A 25,403-nucleotide genomic window follows, 5' to 3' on the forward strand; every position below is an offset into this window, starting at 1 on the left:
GTATTTTGTGCGGCCCCGGTCGAGGGCGATGCAGTGTTTTCCTCTGCTGCCCCCAGGTATTTATCGTCTTGCTGGCTCCCTCCTCTGTCTTGCTGCAGCATTTGCGCGGCCCCAGAAACTTTTTTTTCGGGCAATGCGGCCCAGGAAAGCCAAAAGGTTGGACACCCCTGCTCTAAATAGTTTTACCCAGATCCTCAGTGGCACTACCTCTGACTCAAAAACTTTCACTGTCTGAGGATTTACATGTCTTTTCGTCACTGGATCTTTATTTGCCTATTTATATTTTTTTAAATTTTAGTATATGCTTTAGTCTTTAACTTATAACTTTATACTTATATACTTTATGAGTACTTAGCCTTTTAGCTTAGGGATCATTGAGCCAACATGTTTCACCATTTAGGTTTTCTCAAGGCTTTCATCCCTGAAAAAGAGAACCAAATAACTAACGTGCAGTTCCTTCAACAAAACAGCTACAAATTTATTTCAGTCCAGATAAAACTAGATCCTTATCAGGCTCGGCTATGTTTTATTGGACTCCCACATGAAGAAGCCAGCGCTCTTGTAACACAGCAGTTACATTTGTGGTACGGTCCGTAAAAGCCTTTCCCTTATAAGAACATGGACCCGAAAGACTGCATGCAAAGGATGGGCCGAGCAAGAGTAAATGCTGTGTGAAACCAGCCTTCCCAGGAAGACTTTAGGCCAGTCCTTTCTGACCAGCCCCCTTCCTGATGCACCATTGGGACCCCCAAAGCAAAGGTGTTAGACGCCCCCTAGGTCAGTGGTTCCCAAACCTGTTCCGAGGCAACCCCAGCCAGTCAGGTTTTCGGGTTAATCGCAATGAATATGCATGCAAATCAATCTCATGAATATTCATTGCAGATATCTTGAAAACCTGACTGTTGGGTTCCCCCAGGACAGGTCTGGGAACCTTCCCTAAAGGAAACTTTAGGCCTGAAGCTCCCCCCTCCACTTATCTACTAGTGACAGCTTCAGCATAGAATTTGCTCCTTCAGCGTTCTCTTCCCGTAACCTTTGCTCCCCTCCCTTTATCTCTATAGCTGGGTCATCTCCTGGATGGGCTCCACCAACAGCCTTGTGGTCTCAGGTCACTCTTCAGTCACTGATGGCTTCTGGTTCACTGTTGCAAACATTTCTAAAACTGGTGTGCAAGTACATCTACTGTTCTCCAGAAGATCAATAATTAGGAAGTGCTGACTGCAAGGTTTAGAAATGTTAGCAGTCAGTGCTGTGAAGTCCTTCAAACTGGGTGGGTGGTACCCAGAGGATTCAGGGAATTTACTACTTCACCCCTCCTTCCAAAATATTTGCGCTCTAGGTGACTGCGTAATGGAAGAGCTGGCCCCATGAACATAAGGACATAAAAATAGCCATACTGAAGCAGATTGATGGCCCATCTAGTCCAGTCTCCTGCTTCTAATAGTGGCCAATTCAGATAATGAATACATGACAGAATCCCAAAAAGTAAGAAGATTCCAGAATCTGAAAGATTATGGAATCCCAAAAAGAAGCAAGATTCCTGAACTCCAAAGAGTAGAAAGATTCCACAACCTTAAAGAAAGGGAATAGGACTTGTATACTGCCTTTTTGTAGTTATTCAACCACACTCAAAGCAGTTTATATACAGTTACTTCAAGCATTTTCCCCATCTGTCCCAGTGGGCTCACAGTCTATCTAATGTACCTGGGGAAATGGAGGATTAAGGGACTTGCCCAGGGTCACAGGGAGCAGCATGGGGTTGGAACCCACAACCTCAGGGTGCCGAAGCTGTAGCTCTAGCCACTATTTCAACAAAGAATAGCATGATTCCTGAAACTCAAAAAAATAGAAACATTCTGTAATCTCAAAGAATAGCAACATTCTAGAATCCCAAAGAGAAGCAAGATTCCAGAGCCCCCCCAAAAGTAGCAAGATTCCGGAATCTCAAAGAATAGCAACATTCTGGAATCCCAAAGAGAAGCAAGATTCCAGAACCTCAAAGAATAGCAACATTCTAGAATCCCAAAGAGAAGCAAGATTCCGGAACCTCAAAGAATAGCAACATTCTAGAATCCCAAAGAGAAGCAAGATTACGGAACCTCAAAGAATAGCAACATTCTGGAATCCCAAAGAGAAGCAAGATTCCGGAATCTCAAAGAATAGCAACATTCTGGAATCCCAAAGAGAAGCAAGATTCCGGAATCTCAAAGAATAGCAACATTCTAGAATCCCAAAGAGAATCAAGATTCCTGAACCTCAAAGAATAGCAACATTCTGGAATCCCATAGCAAGATTTCTGAATCCCATAGAGTAGTAACATTTTCAAATCCAAAAGAGAAGCAAGATTATGGAATACCAAAGAGTAGCAAGATTCTATGCTACCAACTCCAGGGATTAGTAGTAGCTTTCTCCATATCTGTCACTTTACATTGTATCAGATTACATTCCCAGGAATGTGTTTCCTTTTTTTTAAACAAGAGCTGAAGTTTCCCATGCAAAAGATTCCTTTCGGAGTACAGTATAGTTTTATAAGCAATGTAAGTGTGTAGAATAGTGTTTTAAATGCTCATGTTGACACTTCTAAAATTACCTGGGTATGGTGCATAAAAAGAGACACTCAGAAAATGTGGCCTGATTTTTCAAAAGAACAGCAGATCAATTAAAAAGAAGCAGAGTGGTTTATTAATACTGTAACCCGACGTGGCCATATTTCACCAAAAAGGCTGTGTCAGGGTTAAAACTGTAGGGATTCCTTTGAAAAGCTTAACCCCTAGGAGTACTACTACTGCTGTTTATTTGGTTTTATATCCCGTCCTCCCAGAAGAGGTCAGAACTAGTGCTGCCCGATACAGGAAAAAAATTTCAATTCGATTCAGCCTATTGAATCTATTTTTCGATTCGATTCAATTTTCCTGCCCAATTGGGTGGTTTTTTTCTTTTTCTAACATCCTGGTGGGTTTATTTTATAGCTTCTTCACCCCCTTTGTCTTCTCCTAACCACACTGGTGCTGTGGTGTAAACAACATAAACAAAAAATACTTTTCCTCTCTGTTAAATCCTAGCTCATGTTTGCGGTCTAATACCAGCTCTGGCAGGATATACGTTTCAAATCTGACATATTGTAATCACAAAACAGAAAATAAAATTAGTTTTCTACCTTTTGTTGTCTGGTCATTATTCAAATCTTGTTGGTTCCAGGCTCTGGTTGTCTTCTGATAACTTGCTTTCCAGGGTCTCTTTCTTTCTCTGTGCTAACCATCCATCTTTAGAGTTTAGAATGTTGTTCAAGTTTTCATGCATCTGTTACAAAGTAGCGTTTAGTCAGTCACCAGGTTACTTACTTTTTCACTTTTCTTGGAGTCATTCTAATAAAAACACACGGAAGGTGCAGTTATTTACTTATCCCTCTGTAAAATCTTGCCATTATAAGAAGTTCCTTGTTAGAACCTTTTCTTTCCAGGCCGCTAAATTGAATACATGACTTGGTAAAATGATGTTAGAAGCTTCTTCTTATTTAGATTTTAGGAAATTGTTAAAGACTTATTTATTTAATAAGTTGATATCTTAATGTTTTCCTTTTAACTTAATTATGTTTTTATCACTTTCTAATCACTTGCATTTCTATCTATATGGCATGCTTTTTATTCTGATGTATTATTGAAATGTATGTATAGCTCCTTGTTATATTTCACCAGAATACAGTACTTTGATGAATCGTATGTATTGTTTCCTGTGTTGTGAGCCGCTTAGAACCTCCCCAGTATGGCGGCATATAAATAAATTATTATTATTATTATTCTATCTCTCTCCTCCCCTTCTATTTCCCTTCCCTCCCTTGGAGGTCTGGCATCTTTCCTTTTTTTTTGTCTCCATCCACAGATCTACCTTTTATCAACTACCCTTTCATCCAGCATCTCTCCCTCTTTCCCCACCATCCCAGGGTCCACCATCTCTCCCTTTCTTTTCCCAACTACCCTCCTATCCAGTATCTCTATCCCCTTCCACATCATTCCTTGTGTCCAACTTCTCTCCCTTTCTGTTCCTTCCCTCCCTAAATCCCATTGTCCACCATCTCTCTCCCTTTCCTCTGTTTTTAGAACCATTATTTCTTCCCCCCCCAAGTCTGCCATATGCACATCTCTTTGAATCCTCCTTCCCTTCCCTCCCTCCATGTACTTCTACACCAGGACCCCCCCCAAAGGTCTGTCCCCTCCCGAAGGAATGCACCCCATCCCTGAAGGCTTGCCTGTCCCCCCTGAAGGCCTCTGCCACCATCTCTGAAGGCCTCTGCCACCACCCCTGAAGGCCTGTCTCCCCCCCCTTTGAAGGCCTGCACCCTCCCCTAAAGGCATGTGCCCCCTGAGGGCCTGCACCCCCACCCCTGAAGGCCTGCCTGTCCCCCCTGAAGGCCTGTACCACCATCCCTTAAGGCTTCTGCCACCATCCCTTAAGGCCTCTGCCACCACCCCTAAAGGCTTTTCCCCATCCCTTGGAGGCCTGTCCCCCCTTTGAAGGTCTGCCCCCCCCCCCGAAGGCCTCTCCACCCTGAGAGCCTGTACCCCATCCCTGAAGGCCTGCACCCTCCGAAGGACTGTGCACCTCCCCCCTCCCTCCCCCTTAAGGCCTGCGTGTTCCCCCTGGCCTCCCACGCATCCATTTACCTTATAGCAGCCTATAGAGAAGATCGCTGGTGCTAGCGATGTTTGCAAGCTGCCATAGGTCTTTGGAGCTGTTTCCTCTGCCGTGGTCCTACCCCCTCCTCTGACGTCAGAGACAGGATCGCGGCAGAGGAAACAGCCCCGAAGGCCTATGGCAGCTTGCAAAGATCGCTAGCACCGGTGATCTTCTCTGTAGGCTACTGATATTAGGTAAATGGATGTGCGGGAGGCCAGGGGGGAAGCCGGACACCAGCACTTCCTGACTGACCCTCCCCCCTCGCCCTCTAAAGCAGGTGCGGCAGCGGCCGGCCAGCAAGAGGCAGCACTGCCGCTCCTGCTTTAGGGGGCGAGGGGGGAGGGTAATTACCGAATTGGGAGGCTGATTTTTTGTTGCTGTTTTAAATCAATTCGAATCGATTCACCTGAAGTGAATCAGTGAACTGATTCAAATTGTGAATCGGGCAGCACTACTCAGAACTATCATTTCTATAGTGCTGCTAGACGTAAGCAGCGCAGCACTGTACATTAAAACAGTGTTTCTCAACTCGGTCCTGGAGTACCCCCTTGCCAGTCAGGTTTTCAGGATATCCACAATGAATGTGCATAAAAACACCTGTTCCTAAAGTATCTAGACAACTAATCCTCTCTTCTCTCTCCCCTCTATAGCGATTAACTTGTTCTATTGATCACTCTCTCCTAAAAAATGGATTTCCTGTCCTATTAACCCTCTTTCTTCCTCCCCTCTTAAAGTCAATCAATTTGTACCTTTGCTTAATCTTTGTAAACCGCATAGAACTTCACGGTATTGCGGTATATAAGCTGTTATTATTATTATTATAAATTTGATTTGCATTCACTGCCTCCATTATATGCAAATTTCTTTCATGCATATTCACTGTGGATATCCTGAAAACCTGACTGGCAAGGGGGTACTCCAGGACTGAATTGAGAAACACTGCATTAAAATATTCAAGAGACAGTCCCTGCTCAGTAGAGCTTATAATCTAACCAGACAAACATAGTAAATGGCGGCAGATAAAAACCCGAATGGTCCATCCAGTCTGTCCAACCATACACTCTCTATAAATTAATTATTTAATTTAAAATTGTCCTTTTTCTTAGATATTTCTGGGACAGAAACCCAGAGCTCTGCCCGGTACTGTGCTTAGGTTCCATCTACTGGAGTCTCCGTTAAATCTCACTCCAGCCCATCTAAACCATCCTAGCCATTGAAGCCCTCCCCAGCCCATCCTCAACCAAATGGCCATATGTGGACACAGACTATGTAAGTCTGCCCAGTACTAGCCTTAGTTCTTCAATATATACCCATTATTTTCTGATTAGAGATCCTCTGTGTTCATCCAAGGCATCAACCACCCTCTCTGACAAGTAGGGGGTTAGGGAGTTTCATAGGCATGGGTGCTTTACAAGCAAGTAGGGGTTAGGACTTAAAAGCAGCCTCAAAAAGGTGGGCTTTTAGCCTGGATTTGAATACTGCCAGGGATAGAACTTGACATACTGACTCAGGCAGTCTGTTCCAGGCAAGTAAGCACTTCTTTTTTTTTTTAATTGAAATTTTATTGAAATTTTGCAAATACAAAAGTATAAGAATAAAACAAAACAATAAGCTGCAGATACCAAAATATACATATTAATTTGCAAAATATAGTATAGTTAATATACAAAGTAAAGTTAATTGGTATTTAATTGATGTTGTATTCATAGTAGTTGTGTGTTTTTTGATATTGTATTTTTTAACTGAAATGTTTCAATTTCTCTGTTGTGAACCGCCTAGAACTGATGGTGGGACGGTATACAAGAAAATAAATTATTATTATTATTACATGAGTCCTTACATATTCATCAAGAGGGGCCCAAATTTTTGTGAATCTGGCTATGCTATTTTGTTTGAATGTTATTTCTCATACTTTCTGATGACACAACGGTGATTCCACCATTCGTAAAAATTAAGCCTAGAATTGTCTTTCCAATTGGAAACAATATGATGGATAGCTAAGGCAATCATGAAATCAAATTTTTTTTTATATAACAGTGGTATTGATATATCTGGATTAGAGGAACGCAATATGATTATTTTATATGACATGGACAACTTATTAATATTCATGTTTACAACTGAGCAGATTTTGGACCAAATGTCTGACCAGTAAACTTGTAAGTTAGGGCATTCATATAAGAGGTGTATTAGAGTCCTAGTTGCCGTTGGCATGACCAACAAAAGTCGCATCTAACACTTTAACCATTTTAGCAGGGATGCAGTAAGCTTTATGCATAATGAAAATGTAGACTGGCATATGGATGCCGACATAGTAGGTCTAGCTGAGAATGCCCAGAAGGATTTCCAATCTATTACTCTTGGATTTTCATTTAGATCTGTTGCCCACATATTATCGAAGGAAACATCTTTTTCTCCCTCACACTGTCTTAAGATTTTATATAGTTTTGATGCTCTTTTGTTTCCAGATAATAAAGGGCCTATAGTCTTTGAGAAATTAGTTAGACCAGAGTCCTTATACTTAGATAATAAAGACTTAAGTGGATCCAAGATCCTCTGCCATAAATTGGTACCTATATTGTGATAATCTAGAACAGTGTTCTTCAACCACTGGCCCATGGACCAGTGCCGGTCCACGGAAATTTCCTGCCGGTCCACAGGGCCAGCATGTGCATCAGGCCCAAAACAGTGTTCTTCAACCGCCGGTCCATGGTGCGATCGATGCGGCGTTATCTTCGAGCCAGCTCCCTCTTCCTAACTGATTCAGTGCACAAAGCCACGGGCAGTGGCTCCTACGGGCATCTTGCGCCTGAACCGGAAGCCTTCTCTCTGACGTTGCAACGTCAGAGGGAAGGCTTTCAGATGAGGCACGGGACGTGCAAGGTGCAATTAGTACTATTATGGGGGCGGAGTCTGGGGTGGAGATTGGGTAGAGATGGGGGGGTCTGGCCCATGACTTAGCCCAGTGTTCTTCAATCGCCGGTCCACAGAATAATTCTTTTATTTCTGCCGGTCCATAGGTGTAAAAAGGTTGAAAAACACTGATCTAGAATATGTTCAAGTTCACCTATAGAAATGAGTTCCCCATTGCCGATAAGATGTGACAGAGTCCAAATATCTTTTGATTGACACATTTTTCTTAATTCGGCCGGAATTTGGATATCAGTAGAACTGTTGAGCCATAGAGGAACATGCTTCCTCTCAAATAGTTCTTCTTTAATAGCTCTATGGAATGTAGAAATGCTAATGGCATCTTAACATGGCCTTAAAAGGATATTTGTCCATAAATGGTAGCAAACATATAGCGATTGGAGATATTAAGATTAAAAAAAAAAATAGCCATCTAGGAGTGTTCCAGTTATCAAAGTTCTAGAACCCTGGGCCAAACTGAAAGATAAATGGTATCTCTTAACATCTGGTAGATTTAGGCCTCCTCTTAATTTAAGTAATTTTAACTTATGAATTGCAATTTGTGGTCGTTTTGATCTCCAAAGAAACTTACTAATTAGGCTGTCAACTTTTATATATAGAAAAGATGAAAATGAAAATGGTACCATACTAAGAATGTAATCAATTTGGGGGGCTAAAACCATTTTAATGGCCTCAACTCTACCCCACCAAGACAGAAAGAGAAGAGACCAGGATTCCATATGTAGCAAGTAAGCACTTCTAATCAACAGAAACCCAGCACTATCTCTTCAGAGTAGCAGCAATTCCACTATGTAGGCAGTACAACAGTGAATCTGCCATGCGGACCCACTCAATTACTTCAGCTCACTCTGGTGAGAAAATATGCTTTTGAAGATTTGACCTCTGACTTATGGAGACAACATAAAGGGAGCAGTCAGAAACAGCATGGCAGATTCACTGTTGTTCAGTTCTGTTCTCCATATCTCAAGAAAGATATAGCGGCACTAGAAAAGGTTCAAAGAAGAGCGACCAAGATGATAAAGGGGATGGAACTCCTCTTGTATGAGGAAAGACTAAAAAGGTTAGGGTCTTCAGCTTGGAAAAGAGATGGCTAAGGGGAGATATGATTGAAGTCTACAAAATCCTGAGTTGAGTAGAAAGGGTACACATGGATCGATTTTTTTACTCTGTCAAAAATTACAATAACTAGGGGACACTTGAAGTTACAGGGAAATACTTTTAAAACCAATAGGAGAAAATATTTTTTCACTCAGAGAATAGTTAAGCTCTGGAATGTGTTGCCAGAAGATGTGGTAAAAGCGGTTAATGTAGCTGGTTTTAAAAAAGGTTTGGACAAGTTCCTGGAGGAAAAGTCCATAGTCTGCTGTTGAGACAGGCTTGGGGGAAGCCACTGCTTGCCCTGAATCAGTGGCATGGAATGCTGCTACTATTTGGGTTTTTGCCAGGTACTTGTGACTTGGATTGGCCTCCGAGAAGACAGGATACTGGGCTTGATGGAAGGCTATTCTTATGTTCTTACATAGTTACACTCATGATGCAGCCTTACTGGCAAAATGTGGCCACTTTAGGTTTCGGTATTAATAAACTAGACTGCTCCTCATTTTTAATTGATCTGCTTGTTGTATATTTGTTCCGTCAGTTGGCAGATCATTGCCTCTTGTTGTTATTCTTGCTGATTTTCAAAAGCACTAATCTGGTGTCTGTGATGATGTCAAATAGAAGAATCTGGGACTTCAAATTCCTACCATGCTCTGGGATGCAGATTTACAGCTCAGTGTAGATCAAACAGTGTTCCATCAGAAACTGCACTGCAGAGCCCTAACCTGTTCTCCTCAGCTCTCCCCTAATCTGACTGGTGCAAGAGTATTGGGCACCCTAGCCAAACCTCCAGCTTTATCTCCCCCTCCCTCCAAATAAATGTTCAGGTTGCTAGCACATCGACTCCCCCCCCCCAAGAATATGATAATTAAACTCTACAGTCATGATCACCCCACAGCAATTCTACAAATTGGACATCAGGCTTTAATACGTCAAACTTTGTTTTGTAGGTAAAGGTAGGTGCTTTGAGTTTGTGTGACTGTCAAGTTGCACCGTTTTGCTTTGATTAAAGCTGCTTTGTGCAGCCCTCCCTCATTGCTGCCAGTAGGAGGTGGTACTGCAATATTGTGCTTTCAATTGCTAGGAAGAGGCAATTTCCTTAGAGTCCTGCAAAGCTTGGCTGTCTCTCACTACTGAAAATATGATAGTGAAACAGCACCCCCTACTGGCAGTGGCGTAGTAAGCGGAGGGGTGGTCTGCTCCAGGCACCATCTTGGTGAGGGTGCTGGCACCCATCTTCCTTTCCGCTCCACCCTGCCTTGCATCCCTTCCCTTCCCTCATACCTGTTTAATTTTCCCAGCACGAGCAGTATCACGAACGTGCTGCTTGTGTCGGTGTCAGCTCTCTCTGTCGTCATTCCGGGTCTTGCACCTAGGGAAAACAGCTTTTATAGACTAAGTATGATAAGCTTTTTGGCAAACTCAACCCTCACTTAATATCTTAATATACTCTCTTGTAATCTCAAAACTTGACTATTGTAATTCACTTTATTGGGGTATAACACAAAAAGAATTAAGGCGTCTTCAAATTGTTCAAAATACGGCAATAAAACTTATTATGAAAGCCAGGAAATTCGACCATGTAACACCACTTTTGATTAACGCACACAGGATTACCTATAAAATAATCCTACTAACATTTAAAACACAAGCATCTAATGCCTCTTTATTCATACACAGACTTCTTATACCCTATGCCCCCTCACGATCACTAAGATCAAACAAACAACATCTGTTGTTTATCCCTTCCTTGAGAATTATCAACACAAGATGTTCGAACATTTTCTCTGTAACTGCCCCACTACTCTGGAATTCCCTACCTACTCACTTAAGGGAGGAAAAAACTTTAGACCGATTTAAGGGCAAATTGAAAAGTTTTCTGTTTAAAGATGCGTTTGATCTTTAATATCTTGGCACCAAGACCTGAAACAACCTCCCGACAAATATCAGGATGGAAACATTCTATAACAGATTCCGAAAAAAAAAAATTAAAAACTCTCTTCTTTAAAAATATACACACTGTAGACAACTAACTCAAAATAACTAATACCACTAAATCTCTCATTCCATTCAAACACTATACCAATACAATCTAAGAACCTCCATTCTATTCTCTATTATCCAAATCATAATTCTGACTTCCTCAAACTAGTATAAAGTAATATTTTAATTTAGTAATTCAAAATACTGTAAGTCGCCTTGAACATGTTTAGGCATAGCGCAACTCATAAATACCAAATTAGATTAGATCTATTTAGAGGTATTCTCTATTGTCCAATTCAGGATTTTTCAGCCGATTTCTAATTTTAAGCGATCTTTCATACATGGATTTCCCCCTCCTTGTTGTTTTCCCCCTCCATGTTCTTCTGTCCTATAATTAATGCATTTCCTACCCTTTTCTTCTTACTTCTGTGTGTCTGTCTGTCCTTATTTTGTGCTTTGATTTTTAACAAGTTTGTTAATTATATTATACTAGTTTTTTAGCCCGTTACATTAACGGGTGCTAGAATACATGTGTAGACTTAGGCATTTCTTACTTTCTGTTTCTTTATTTTTTTCTGTATGTCTGTCTTTCTTTCTCTCTCTCTCTTTCTCCCTGGCCCCCTGTCTGACTGTCTTTCTTTCTGTCTCTCTCCCACTGTCTGTCTTTCTATCTGTTTCTCCCCCTGTCCAGCAGTAGCCCTTCTCCCTTCCTTTTACCTCCCCCCTGTCCAGCAGCACCCCTTCCCTGCTCCCCCTGTCCAGCAGTAGCCCTTCTCCCTTCCTTTTACCTCCACCCCTGTCCAGCATCATCCCTTCCCTGCTCCCCCTGTCCAGCAGTAGTCCTTCTCCCTTCCTTTTACCTCCCCCCCCTGTCCAGTAGTACCCCTTTTCCCTTCCCTGCTAATCACTTCTGCATGTAGTGGCCCTGCTCAAGAGTTAAGCAATTCTGAATGCAGGTATGAAGGGAAATCGCTAACTCTGGAAAAGGAGGTGGAACTCACTGTACGTGTATGCTTTCTTGGTGGGCAGCCTTGGGGCTTTTGCTATGCCGACCCGCCTCGCATTATCGAAGTGAGCTGGCTTAGCAAATGCCCCACGGCTGGTGTCTCAGCAGCATAGGAGAAAGTCAGACGGCCGGCTTAGCAAATGCCCCGCGGCTGGCGTCCCGGCAGCATAGGAGAAAGTCTTGGCGTTCTGGCAGCTTAGGAGAAAGTCAGCCTGCGTCGGAGATCGGGACAGGAAATCAGCTGAGGCAGGCACGGCACATGGCTGCATGGAGATTGAAGTGTGCATGCATACTTAGGGTTTTATTATAGCAAATATGTATAATCCTATTATTAAAGTCTTTATATATCACTTAGAAGTTTGATAAGAGATTTAATCAAATTTTAAATAAAACTTGAAACTTGAAGTGATACCAGAGGGAAAGCCGACCTGACAAAGGCAGCAAGTGTGCGGCAGGGGTGGTTAGGAAGAAGAGGGGGGTGGGGGGGAGGGCAGGGGGGGGTGGAGTGGAGGGCAGGGGAGGGACACTACCGCCCTGGGAGCCACTCACCCTCGTTACACTACTTAGGTGGAAGACTCTTACTCAGTTTAGAGCAGGGGTGTCAAAGTCTCTCCTTGAGGGCCGTGATCCAGTCGGGTTTTCAGGATTTCCCCAATGAATATGCATGAGATCTATTTGCATGCACTGCTTTCATTGTATGCTAATAGATCTCATGCATATTCATAGGGGAAATCCTGAAAACCCGACTGGATCGCGGCCCTCGAGGAGGGGCTTTGACACCCCTGGTTTAGAGGAAACAGTGACCTCCCCTGCCCCTGCCACAACTAGAAGTTGCCACCCTAGGTGATTACCTAGTTTTGTCTATTGACTGGGCCAGCCCTGCCTCTAACTTTACTGTGGGATAGAGCTGATTTATAATTCTTGTCACTTTTGTGTTTTGATACAGCTTGCTGGGCATTTGAAGAACGCTTTGGGGACAAGAACTAGAAATCTAGAATGGCCTCAAAGTTGAGGTTACCAGATTTTTTTCTTCAAAAAAAGAGAGCGCGTGGCTCTACCCCATTCCTCCCCCAGCCCTGCCCTGTTACGCCCCCCCCCCCCCCCGTCCAGCCCCATACAAACCTCATCTCTTCGGGGCTGCATCTGGAGGGCCTCTGTGTATGCATAGATGCAGCACGATGACATCACATACATGCCATGCACACATCGTTTTGTTGCATCCGCGCAGGTGCAGAGGCCCTCCAGATGCTCAACGCTTTTCAAAACCCAGACCAATTGCCGAGATTTGAAAATCCGTCCAGACACCTGGACAGTCCACTAAAAAGAAGACATGTCTGGGTAAATCCGAACATCAGGTAACCCTACTCAAAGTGCTCTGCTGGGTTGGAGTGTGCTGAGCTTGTCTGATTCAGTCAGGAAACTATATTGGCTTAATACTTTCTGCATGTGTTTCTAGTGTAATAATTCTTTCCTTTATTAAACAGTTCAGGAGCACAACAAGAGCCAAATTCCAGTGATGGTCAATATTGCCTCCAACGCGGTGGCAGGATATATCTCTGCCTGTGTTTCTTTGCATGGACAGCAGGTGGTGCTGCTGCCTCTCAAGTGCCGCACTGAAGCCTAGACTGCCGGTAATCGGTTTCCAGATAAACCTCTGCAGATCAGAAGGAAGAAAAGAGCTGTCGTCTGAGCTGCCTGAGACCTAAGACCTTGAACGTTTTAAGCTTCTGAAATGTGCACTGTATCTGCTGTTAAAAGAGGCCAAGCTTTCAAATATTCCTAAAAGAAAGGCCACAAAAGCTTTCCAGCACCCCAGAATCATAAGAAATAGCTGTTTTGTTAAGGAATCTAGGAACTCAGAGAGGGCAGAGACCTTCGTGCAGTGTAGCAAAAGGAACTAGTACTAGATACTAACATCTGAGGATTAGAACAGGTTTGGTCATACCTGAATTGTGTAATTCACAACAAGTGCTAGGATCTGAGGTATGTACCCAGTTACGAGTGATAATATGTAGCCAAAAATAAACTGTGGCATGCCTGAACATCCCAATCTTCTCCCTACCTCGGCCCCAGAAGCCTATCTCAGCACTTGGAATAGTTAAGAACATAAGCATTACCATATTGGGCCAGACCAAAGGTCCATCAAAACCAGTTTCCTGTTTCAAATAGGAAACAGATAGGGAAAATGCTTGAGTACCTGATTGTAAAAAACCACTTAGATAACCTTGATAAGTGGTATATCAAATCCTAATAAACTTGAAAAAAAACTTGATGCCAATCCAGGTTGCAAGAACTGACAGGATACCAAAATGGCCATTCTGCTTACACCCAGTAGATTTCTCTTGTTGATAGGTTTATGGACTTTTCCTCTAAGAACCTGTCCAAATATTTTCTAAGCCCACCTCTGCTAACTGCTTTTACTACATTCTCCAGCAGTGAATTCCACAGCTTTAACTATGCGTTGAGTGAAAAAAAAAATTCTCCAATTTATTTTACAAAACTACTTAGTAACTTTATCATATGTCCCCCTAGCCTTTGTAGCTCTGGAAGAAGTAACCACCTCATGTTTACCCCTTCCACTCCACTCAGGATTCTATAGACCAGGGGTGTCCAACCTGCAGCCCCTTGAAGTATTATGTGCAGCCCCGGTCGAGGGCGATGCAGTGTGTTCCTCTGCTGCCCCTGGGTGTTTACCGTCTTGCTGGCTCCCTCCTCTGTCTTGCTGCAGCGTTTGCGCAGCCCCAGAAACATTTTTTTCAGCTAATGCGGCCCAGGGAAGCCAAAAGGTTGGACACCCCTGCTATAGACCTTGTATCATGTCTCCCCTTAACCCTCTCTTCTTCAAGCTGAACAACCCTAGCCGCTGTAGCCTTTCCTGAAAGCATAGGTGGGACATAGGTATGTCTCCCAATTACATGCATGGTTTACAAAGTACTATAAACCACGTGTGTCTCTTGGCACACCTAGGTACCAACTTACGCCTGCCATTAACATGCCTAAACATAGGTACACCAATGCATCATTACACTAGTATTCTTTAATGGAATCTCAGTGCCAAGATGAGGGTTACCATATTTTTTTCCACAAAACCCCGGACACATGACTCCACCCTTTCAGCCTCCAGCCCCACCCTGTTCAGTCTTCAGCCCCACCTCTCCACAGCCTCCTCACTTCCCCCCACATGCTCTAAGCATGCATGGATGTGTGTGATGTCATCCGCGCATGCTCAGAGGCCCTCCAGATATGGCCGATCGTCGGGGCTTTCCATAACAAGGACAAACTGCTGGATTTTGGGAAAGTCTGTCTGGGAGCCTCTAAAAAGAGGACATGTCTGGGTTTTCCCAGACATCTGATAACCTTAGCCAAGATTCCATTGTTAAATTGGCTTTAAGCACATGACTTTGGAGCAACTAAGCAGAGACATCAATTTAAAGAATTGCCCCATATATCTTTTTTGAATGCAGAGATAACAATTGCACATAATATTCAAAGTGCAGTTTCACCATAGAGCCAATGTTCCCTCTAAGCTGAGCGTGGGTCCTCCAACAGCACTATTGCCAGTAGGGGGGGTGGCACTTCAATATTATGATTTCAATCACTAGGGACAGGCAGGTTCCCTGGAGTCCTACAGAGCATGCCTGTCTCTATTGAAAATGTGATAGCGAAACAGCACCCCCCACTGGTAGGACTGTAGGTAGAAGACTCCTACTCAGCTTAGAGAGAACAATGCACGGAGCAGTGCAGAGGTGTTGTAATTAGGGATGGGAAGCCAGAATATGTTCACTTGTTGTTTCCAGGAACGCTTGCTATATTTGATTTTTCTATGGCTTTTTTGTGAGTGTGTGTGTCATGGGAGCAAAGTCACTGAGTGTGCATTCTTTTGAGAGAAAACACACTATGGGCAAAAGGGTGCACTCTTTCTGGAACAGTTCACTATGCATGTGTGTGCAGTGGTTCACACGTGCACATCGGGCACCTTTGCAAAAAGTGCACACTCTCTTGAAAGAGTCTACACTATTATCAGCAAATGATAAAACATGAATTTTCATGTTTTCCCCCCTCTTTATTTGTTTGATGAATACCTATCCATAATTATAATATGAAGGACCACTGAAATGTTCTCAGCCCAACCAGCAAAGTTGGAGCAGTCTCCATCAAGGAATATACACTTAGTCCAGCGATTTTCCACTTTTTTTCGTTTCGTATTTTTCTGACTGATTGAAACTGAGCTGGCGGTGGATCTTTCTAAAAGGGGATACTCCTTGAGACAGCTAATTTGCAAAATGTGAATTCATGTCGGAGCCCAAACAGGTTGATGACTGAGATAAGTGATTTATACTAAAATAAAGTATGTCTAAGACTTTGGGCAAGCCAATGAGGAGGCTTGCTACAGTAAACTTGAACTAAAAAGAAAGAAAAATTTGTTCCAGTGTAGCCACTAAGGTCTTATTTATGAGTAATTTCTATGAACCATTAATAAAATTGTTTATGAGCAAAGTTTGATGAATGGAGAAGGTAGAAGAGGAGAAGAGAAGTTAAGTATAATTGAATTAGACTGGAGGTTGTAGAACTGCTTTACTTAAATAAAACTGTTTCACTTAAATCAAAGTGACTATCAGTAACAAAAAAAAAAAAACATAATAAAATTCACAAATAAGCACATACAACACAAAATCACTAACAAGCTTCTTCCTTAAAACACTATTTACAACATTCAACAGCAAAACACGCAAAAAAATCAGCATCATTATGAAAATGCTCTTTCAAACAACGTTTTCTAAATTGCAGGACATTGTTTTCTTGCTTTATATCTAGAGGCAGCACATTCCAACAAGGCACCTCTGAACCGTCAACATAGATCTCCGAAGCCGTGCAAGCCTTACCACATTCAACGGTGGGCCTTCCAAATTCATGCTATCCATGGACCGTAATGTCCATGTCAGATGATAGTAATGTAATAAATACCCCAATACCGTTGGGCAATTGTCATGCAAGAGCTTAAAAATGATACATAAAACCTTAAATTCCATACAACATGCAATCGGCAGCCAATGCAACTCACGAAGAATTGGAGCAATGTGATCAAATTTTGAAGCCGTGTTCTGGGCAACTTGCAAAGCCTGAAGGACACATCTGGGTAAAGCAAGTTACAGCGCATTACAATAATCATTGTATGTGCATAAATTTGCACTTGTCCACATTAAATTCATCTGCCGTTTGAATGCCCAGCCTTCCAGACTACCAAGGTCCTTCTGTAATTTCTCACAGTCTGTGATGTAATAACTTGGTATCATCCACAAATTCAATTACCTAACTTGTTGTTCCCAGTTCCAGGTCATTTATATACATCTGTGTTAAAAAGCATTATTTATCTTTCTCCTCTACGAAAATTGACCATTTAGCCCTATTCTTTATTTACCAATTATGAATTCACAATAGGATGTTGTCTCCTATCCCATGAATTTTTAATTTTCTCAGGGATCTCTCAGGAACTTTGTTAAAAGCTTTCTGAAAATCCAGATGCACTATATCAACTGGTTCACCTTTATCCACATGTTCAACCCCCTTCAGAAAATGTAGCAGATTGATGAGGTAAGACTTCCCATGGCTACATCCATGTTAGCTCTGTCCCTTTAAGCCATGACTATGACCCCATGCCAAACTTAGCCCTTAATCTGACTGTGGTACCAGGGGCGATGGAGGGTTAAGTTACTTGCCCAGAGTCACAAAGAGCAGGCTGGGATCAAACTCACAACCTCAGGGTGCTGAGGCAACAGCTGTACTAGGCCTCTCCTCCACTCCATTCTACAAAACACTGAGCGCTGATTTTTACCAGCACCTAATTCTCAGCGCTAGGTACGGAATCCAGACCACAATGTCTGTTATTATGTGCAATATACGTGGGCAATACCATAGATAGAGAACAGGGGGGGAGTTGACACATTTCCACTGGTACAGACATGCATAAAGTCCCTCCTATCTGGAAACATGTGTTACTCTGTGTGGGATCTTTCAGGTAGACTGTTTTAGAAAGCCTCAGAGGTGCACATGTTGTCATTATACAATAGGTACAGCACACTGTATGTGCCCATGAGTCTTTTCTGCCCAGGTGCCCTGTTGTAAAATGATCCTCTCTGAGGAGGAGGCACTGGGAAAGGTTCTGGAATGTTCCAAACAGCAATAGAATGTGAAGACACTACATCTGACTTGTCCAGAAGAGAGCCCCTGGTGACACCCCTAAAGGGACCCTTTACCCTCTTATCTCCAGCTCCTCAGGGACCCTGCAGCACCACACTGCTGGCTAGTTTTTGTTAAGTGATGGCATTTTGAAATGGACATAAGCCTGATGCCGAGTGACAGCCTGAGAGCAGCCTCTGCCCCGGTATCCGAGCTGCTCGTGTCTCCAAGAGAGGGAGGTGTGTCCCAGCATTCCCTCCCTCATTTGCATGGGTTACTGCGAAGCGAGTCTGCCACCAGCAATTTGTTCTGATTCATTATTAATCAGAGTAATCTTGCCGGGCTCAGCGCTGTTGACTTAGCTGTCTCTGACTTGCGTTCATTTATTCTGCAGGGCCGATTTTATATTATTCATTTAAGATGTCCAGCAAATGTGACAAATGACTAGATCAGAGGTTAGAAGGGTAAATTTCAGACCTTCAATTCCATCTCCCCCGCACTTACACCTTTCCCATCTCCCCACACTTACACCATTTACTATGAAAAGGATTAAAGATATTTGCAATATTAGTGGTTGAAGAGCAGAATTAGTCATGTGACCTACCTCAGCTAATTATGAAACAAGAAGGGCATCATATATACACTGCTAAGTGATTGGACATTACAGCCATATGCTCTGTAGCAAAGTGAGCTCAGAGCACTCACACCAAGCTTCTAGGACCCACAGTTAAATGCTAGAATCTGGATAATCTCAGGAACATTAATATCAACTCCAACAGACAGACTTCTAGGTCTTTCTGTCATTCATCCGCCACAATTATGAAGGGATTAGTAAACATTAAGTCTCATGTCCAAAGTGAACCTCCTTGCATTATTATTTGAAGAACTTGCCCAAAACAAATGTAGGGAACTTCTTTGAATGAAGCAGTACTTTGGAGGATTTTAATGGTAATAGCCAATGGCATGAATCTTGAAACAAACTCAGTAGTTCCAAAGAAGAACCTCTTGATTGAGTTTGCTAAAGAGTTTCCAGACCTTGATTTATGATGGAAAGGCTACTACAGACTTAGCTGTATACAACATTGCATGCAATCGGCATAAGAGACATGACCAGAAATGCTGCCAATGGAGCATTAAGGGCGGCATCGATTGGGACTGTGGACCAGTATCACTGACCACGAATCACACATTTTCTTCTTGCCCTGTTTGTTTTGCGTGGTCTTCCTGACTTTCACTAACTCTCTCCTGATGCAATGAACTGAATAAGAAACTGGTTTATGAACTGATGGTTGCAAATTAAACATGGAGAGACACCCTATGTAATGCGCCCATCCAAACTGACTGCTCGGTTCTACAATCTTTCCTGCCCCTCAAAGATCCTCTGTGCTTGTCCCTGGCTTTCTTGAATTCAGACAAGGCTGTTGACTCAACGACAACAACCGGGAGGCTGTCCCATGTGTTCTTATTTGGCAGCTTGACTCTTAGCAGTAGTACCATCAGGCTGCTGCTGGATTGTTAGAGATGCCCTTTTTAACCAGGAGCCCAGTGGGGAAAGAGTGAATGGGGATCACTCCTGTTCCTCAAGACAAACAAAGGAAGCTGTCAGGTAAGGATTGTGGAGGGGACCTAGAGGGGTATGGTCAATGGGGGGAGGGGTGGATCCATAGAAGGGTAAAAGGTGTAAGGCTGATACCTCAAAATAATATAAATAAATATAATGTACTAAGAGGGAGCAAGAGTTTGATGTTGGGGGAATCCAGAGGTGGGGGCAGGCGGCCATAGAACACTCCAAGATGGGTACTGCTTATAGAACTGTGCAGAGCACAGGTTCCTGTGCCCAAATGTGACTGTAGGGACATGCCAGCTGATTTAAGCCTGGTGTAAATCCCGAGATATACATTGGGTGCGCTTTTGCCACCTAACACCTCATGTCTCCAGTATGTGCACTCCTGCCTCATAAGAACATAACATAAGAACATAAGCAATGCCTCCTCTGAAAACCCGAGGTCCATCGTGCCCAGCAGTCCGCGCACGTGGCAGCCCAACAGGTCCAGGACCTGTGCAGTAATCCTCTATCTATACCCCTCTATCCCCTTTTCCAGCAGGAAGTTGTCCAATCCTTTCTTAAACCCCAGTACCATGCTCTGCTCTATTACGTCCTCTGGAAGTGCATTCCAGGTGTCCACCACACGTTGGGTAAAGAAGAACTTCCTGGCATTTGTTTTGAATCTGTCCCCTTTCAACTTTTCCGAATGCCCTCTTGTTCTTTTATTCTTTGAAAGTTTGAAGAATCGGTCCTTCTCTACTCTCTCTATGCCCTTCATGATCTTGTAAGTCTCTATCATATCCCCTGTAAGTCTCCTCTTCTCCAGGGAAAAGAGACCCAGTTTCTCCAATCTTTCAGTATCCATTCCCTCTGCCTCATCCCCATACCTCCCCTCTTCCTGATAACCTACCCTACCTACATTATTCTCCAGTACTTACGTATTTATCCTGCTTTTTCTCTGTCCAGCATCCATCCCTCTGCCCCTCCCTCTCCACATGCTCAACCCCTCCCCCCCCCCAGTATCTGTCCTCCTCGCTTTTCTCACTCCCTCAACATCTGCCAGCATTACCCATCTTCTCACTCATCTCCAGGCTGTCATCATCATCTTTTTTCTCCCAACTACTCCCCAAGTATCTGCTAATAATGACCTTCCTTTTAACCTTCCCATTATGCTCTCCTACCCCTTCTCACCCTGATCATCTGCCAGCATCAGGATCCCCCCCCCTCTACTCATATCAACCATCATTTGATGCTAGTCTCTACCAGTAAAGGCTCTTCTTCCTTCCTTCACCTTGTCCCTCAGCATCTAGCACTTCTCCCCATGGTGGCAGGAGCTTGTTTCTTCACTGTCTACAGGCTGTTCTTTTCTTCAGCTCAGTTGCCATCAACATTTGAAATAGAAGGTCAGGCACTTCCTGCTCTCCTGTTTCAAAGAAGCCTCCAGGTGCTGGTGGCAGCTGAACTGTGGAGGAGAATGGAGTGGTGGGGATTGAAGGAACCAGCTCCCACCATGGTAACTGGCTCAGGGGCAGATTCTGAAAACATAACACCGAGGGTAAAAGGAATTAGCGCTGCATTTGTGTGCACATTATACAGCGCCAAATGCTGAGGGCTCAAGCGCTGGTGCTAATTTGTGTGCCAAAGATGGCTGCAACTTGCCTCCTAATGTATTTTAATGAATGGTAACGAGGTCAGTAACTGTTCCTTCCTAATGCTCGGATGACAGCGCTGCAATGCCTAGAAACAAATGATAGTCTATAATGCAAAAAATTTACCACCAGCTCAGGGGCAGCCTAGAGGAGTCTGGGGAGAGGATTTTTTGTCAATTTCTCACATTAAACTGCCGGTTATACTCTAAACTAAAACTTAGCTTTATATACCGGGTCATCAACCAGAGGAAGCTCGACTCAGTTAACAATAATTTAAAAAGATACTAAAAGAAAAACAATAAGAATTACAAGAGGATTAATTTTCAAAGTGTTTAGCGGATAAAAAGGTTTTTAAAGATTTACAGAAAAATAGAAAAGGACTAGGGCTTCTCAAAGTTAAAGGGAGTTTCATTCCATAAATGAGAAAATTTGAAAGCCAAAGAAAGACTGAGGGCTCCTTTTACTAAGCTGCGTTAGGGCATTAACGCGCGGAATAGCGCGCGCTACAATGCCGTGCGTGCTAGACGCTAATGCCAGCATTGAGCTGGCATTAGTTCTAGCCGCATAGCGCAGGATTAGCGCGCGCTAATCTGCTGCGTGTGCTAAAAACGCTAGCGCACCTCAGTAAAAGGAGCCCTGAGGTTCTTAACTCCTTTAGTTCCTTTTCCAGATGGAAGAGAGCGTTTGAATTGTTGAGCACCTCTTGCATAGGAGACAAGAGGAGTGAAAATACCACATAAGATTTTGAAGGTAATGCATGCACATTTAAATTGAATCCCGAGATGAACCAGGAGCCAATGAAGGCTCAACAGCAAAGGAGTCACATGGTCAAATTGGCTTTTTCCAAAAATCAACTTCGTAGCGGTATTCTGAATCAATTGTAATCTTTGGAGACAGGTCTTTGTAACACCAAGATAAATAGCATTACAATAATCTAGCTGAGATACTTTAATTGATTGAGCCGAAACAGAAAAACGGCGTTGATGGCAAAAAGATCTAGCCTTCCTCAACACTGGCAAAATGAAAAAGCATTTCTTGACCAGAGAATTGATTTGATCCTTAAAAGTAAGAGAAGAATCGAAAAGGATTCCCAAAATCTTAGAGGAGAACTCAATCTGCAGGGAAGCCCCAGAATCCAGAAGTACAATGGGAGGAAGGCAGTCCAGTTTTGGGCCTAACCACAAAAGTTTAGTTTTGGCTGCGTTTAGCTTCATCTGGACAGACATAGCCCAAGCTTGAAGTTTAGAAATACAATGGTTTATTTTAAAAACTAAATTGGTTATATTACATTACATTACATTAATGAATTCTATTCCGCCTGTACCTTGCAGTTCTAAGCGGATTACAACAAAAAGATAACTGGACATTTCCAGGAAGAGAAATACAATTAAAGACGTTGGGCCTAATACATCAAAACGATAGCTGGACGTTTTCAGGAAGAGGAATACAGTTAAAGGCGTTAGGTCTAAATCACATTTTGAAGGGAAGATCCTAAGAGGGGGAGAGAGGGGAGAAGAGTGGGGTTAGGAAATTAGGATGAATTTCTTGAATAGTATGGTTTTGATTTCTTTTCGAAAAGCTTTGAGGTCAGTTTAAGCTGTCAGTAGGTTGGTGATGGAGGGGTCCAATTTAGCTGCAAGTGTTGCTAGTAGGTTGTCGTACATCTTTTTGCGCTTAGTTCCTTTATAAGGGGGGTAGGAGAAAGGGGACTGGGTTCTCCTTTGTCTGGAAGAGAGGTTCCTATTTAGGCGGTTGTTTAAGTGGGAGGGTGCCGTTCCGTTTAATGTTTTGAATAATATGCAATATAGCTTGAATTGGATGCAGGCTTGTATTGGAAGCCAGTGTGAATCTAGGAAGGCGTTGGTGATGTGGTCAAATTTTCGAAGGGAATAGATCAGTCTGAGGGCAGTGTTCTGGATGGTCTGTAGTTGTTTTATTAAGTAGGTGGGACAAGGAAGGTAGAGGATATTGCAATAGTCCAGTAGACTTAGGACTAGGGATTGAACTATGAGTCTGTATTGTTCTTTGCCGAAGAATTTTCTAATTTTGCGAAGGTTGCGCATGGTAAAGAATGCTTTTTGTGTGATTTTGTTGATTTGCACCTGAAGAGTGCAACATCTATCTACTGTTACTCCAAGGAGTTTGAGAGTGGGCTGTATAGGATATTTGGTGGTTTTTATTTCTAGTTCTGTTATCGAAGGGGTTTTGTCTTTTTCAAGCAGTAGAAATTTAGTTTTGTCTGGATTGAGCTTCAGTTTGTGTTCTGTCATCCATTTTTCCACTGTTTCTAGGGTTTTTACCAGGTTATCTGTTGTAGTGGGGTCTTAAGAACATAAGAACATAAGCAATGCCTCTGCTGGGTCAGACCTGAGGTCCATCTTGCACAGCAGTCCGCTCACACGGCGGCCCAACAGGTCCAGGACCTGAGCAATAATCCTCTATTTATACCCTTCTATTCCCTTTTCCAGCAGAAAAATGTCCAATCCTCTCTTAAATCCCAGTACTGTATTCTGCCCTATAACGTCCTCTGGAAGCGCATTCCAAGTGTCCACCACACGTTGGGTAAAGAAGAACTTCCTGGCATTTGTATTGAATCTGTCCCCTTTCAACTTTTCCAAATGGCCTCTTGTTCTTTTATTTTTTGAAAGTTTGAAGAATCTGTCCCTCTCTACTCTCTCTATGCCCCTCATGATCTTATAAGTCTCTATCATATCCCCTCTAAGTCTCCTCTTCTCCAGGGAAAAGAGACCCAGTTTCTCCAATCTCTCAGCGTATGAAAAGTTTTCCATCCCTTTTATCAGACGTGTCGCTCTTCTCTGAACTCTCTCGAGTAACGCCATATCCTTCTTAAGGTATGGTGACCAAAACTGGACACAGTATTCCAGGTGTGGGCGCACCATCGCCCGATACAGTGGCAGGATAACTTCTTTCGTCCTGGCTGTAATACCCTTCTTGATTATACCTAGCATTCTATTCGCTCTCTTAGCGGCCGCTGCGCACTGTGCAGTCGGCTTCATTGACCTGTTCACCATTACCCCCAAGTCCCTCTCTTGGGTACTCTCATTCAATGACATCCCTCCCATCGTATAGTTGTACCTCGGGTTTCTGCTTCCCACATGCAATACTTTACATTTCTCAACGTTGAACTTCATTTGCCATTTTGTCGCCCATTCTCCTAGTTTGTTCAAGTCCCTTTGCAATTCCTCACAGTCCTCTTTAGTCCGAGCTTCCCTAAATAGTTTGGTGTCATCTGCAAATTTTATTATCTCACACTTCGTCCCTGTTTCTAGATCATTTATGAATATATTAAATAACAGCGGCCCGAGCACCGAGCCCTGCGGAACACCACTCGTGACCCTCCTCCAGTCAGAGTAGTGTCCCTTCAACCCTACCCTTTGTTTCCTACCTGCCAACCAGTTTCTGATCCATCTATGTACGTCTCCGTCCACCCCATGGTTCTTCAGTTTCCGGAGTAATCGTTCATGGGGCACCTTGTCAAAGGCTTTTTGGAAATCAAGGTATATGATGTCTATGGGGTCACCTCTGTCCATCTGTTTGTTAATTCATTCGAAGAAGTGTAGTAAGTTGGTTAGGCACGATCTCCCCCTGCAGAAACCATGTTGGCTGGTTATAAGAAGTTTGTTTCTTTCCAAGTGATTATCGATGCTTTCTTTTATCAGTGCTTCCGCCATTTTTCCGGGAACCGAGGTCAGACTCACTGGTCTGTAGTTTCCCGGGTCACCTCTTGATCCCTTTTTAAAGATGGGCGTGATGTTGGCCGTCTTCCAATCCTCCGGGATCACGCCTGTTTTCAGGGATAGATTGCATATTTGCTGCAGTAGTTCTGCTATCTCCTCCTTTAGTTCCTTCAGAACCCTTGGATGGATTCCGTCCGGACCTGGAGATTTGTCTATTTTTAGTTTATCTATCTGCACATCTTCATGGCTCACTTCCATGAATGTTAATTTTTCTGCTTGATTTCCATTGAAGAATTGCTCAGGTTCCGGTATGTTGGTTGTGTCTTCATTTGTAAATACAGACGAAAAGAACATGTTCAGTCTTTCCGCGACTTCTTTCTCCTCCTTCACTACTCCCTTCCTGACTCCATCATTCAGCGGTCCCACCTCCTCCCTAGCTGGCTGTTTCCCTTTAACATATCTGAAGAACGGTTTGAAATTACGAGTCTCCCTGGCTAACTTCTCTTCATACTCTCTTTTAGCTTTTCAAACCACACGGTGACATTGTTTTTGATACTTGCTATGCTCTATCCAGTTTCCTTCAGTTTTGTCCTTTTTCCATCTCCTGAATGAATTTTTCTTATTACTTATCGCTTCCTTCA

At 43.1% G+C, this 25,403-nt stretch overlaps 1 protein-coding gene across 6 annotated transcripts in view; it reads right to left on the bottom strand.

Moving 5' to 3' along the window:
* DNAJC22 (DnaJ heat shock protein family (Hsp40) member C22) overlaps positions 1-25,403 on the bottom strand; it is an 82,483-nt gene that overhangs the window by 36,241 nt on the left and 20,839 nt on the right. For 3 of the 6 annotated variants that reach the window (XM_033935940.1, XM_033935942.1, XM_033935946.1), the window contains exon 3: positions 9,988-10,075. The exons of 1 other annotated variant lie outside the window; for it this stretch is intronic. The gene's annotated coding sequence lies outside the window, so the exon portion shown is untranslated. Of the gene's footprint in view, positions 1-340; positions 422-3,157; positions 3,178-9,987; positions 10,076-25,403 lie in introns of those variants that run through there. 2 more of the 6 variants (XM_033935943.1, XM_033935945.1) reach the window with 2 other exon arrangements.

Source organism: Geotrypetes seraphini, chromosome 3 (genome assembly GCF_902459505.1).
Source record: "Geotrypetes seraphini chromosome 3, aGeoSer1.1, whole genome shotgun sequence".
NCBI lineage: Eukaryota > Metazoa > Chordata > Amphibia > Gymnophiona > Dermophiidae > Geotrypetes > Geotrypetes seraphini.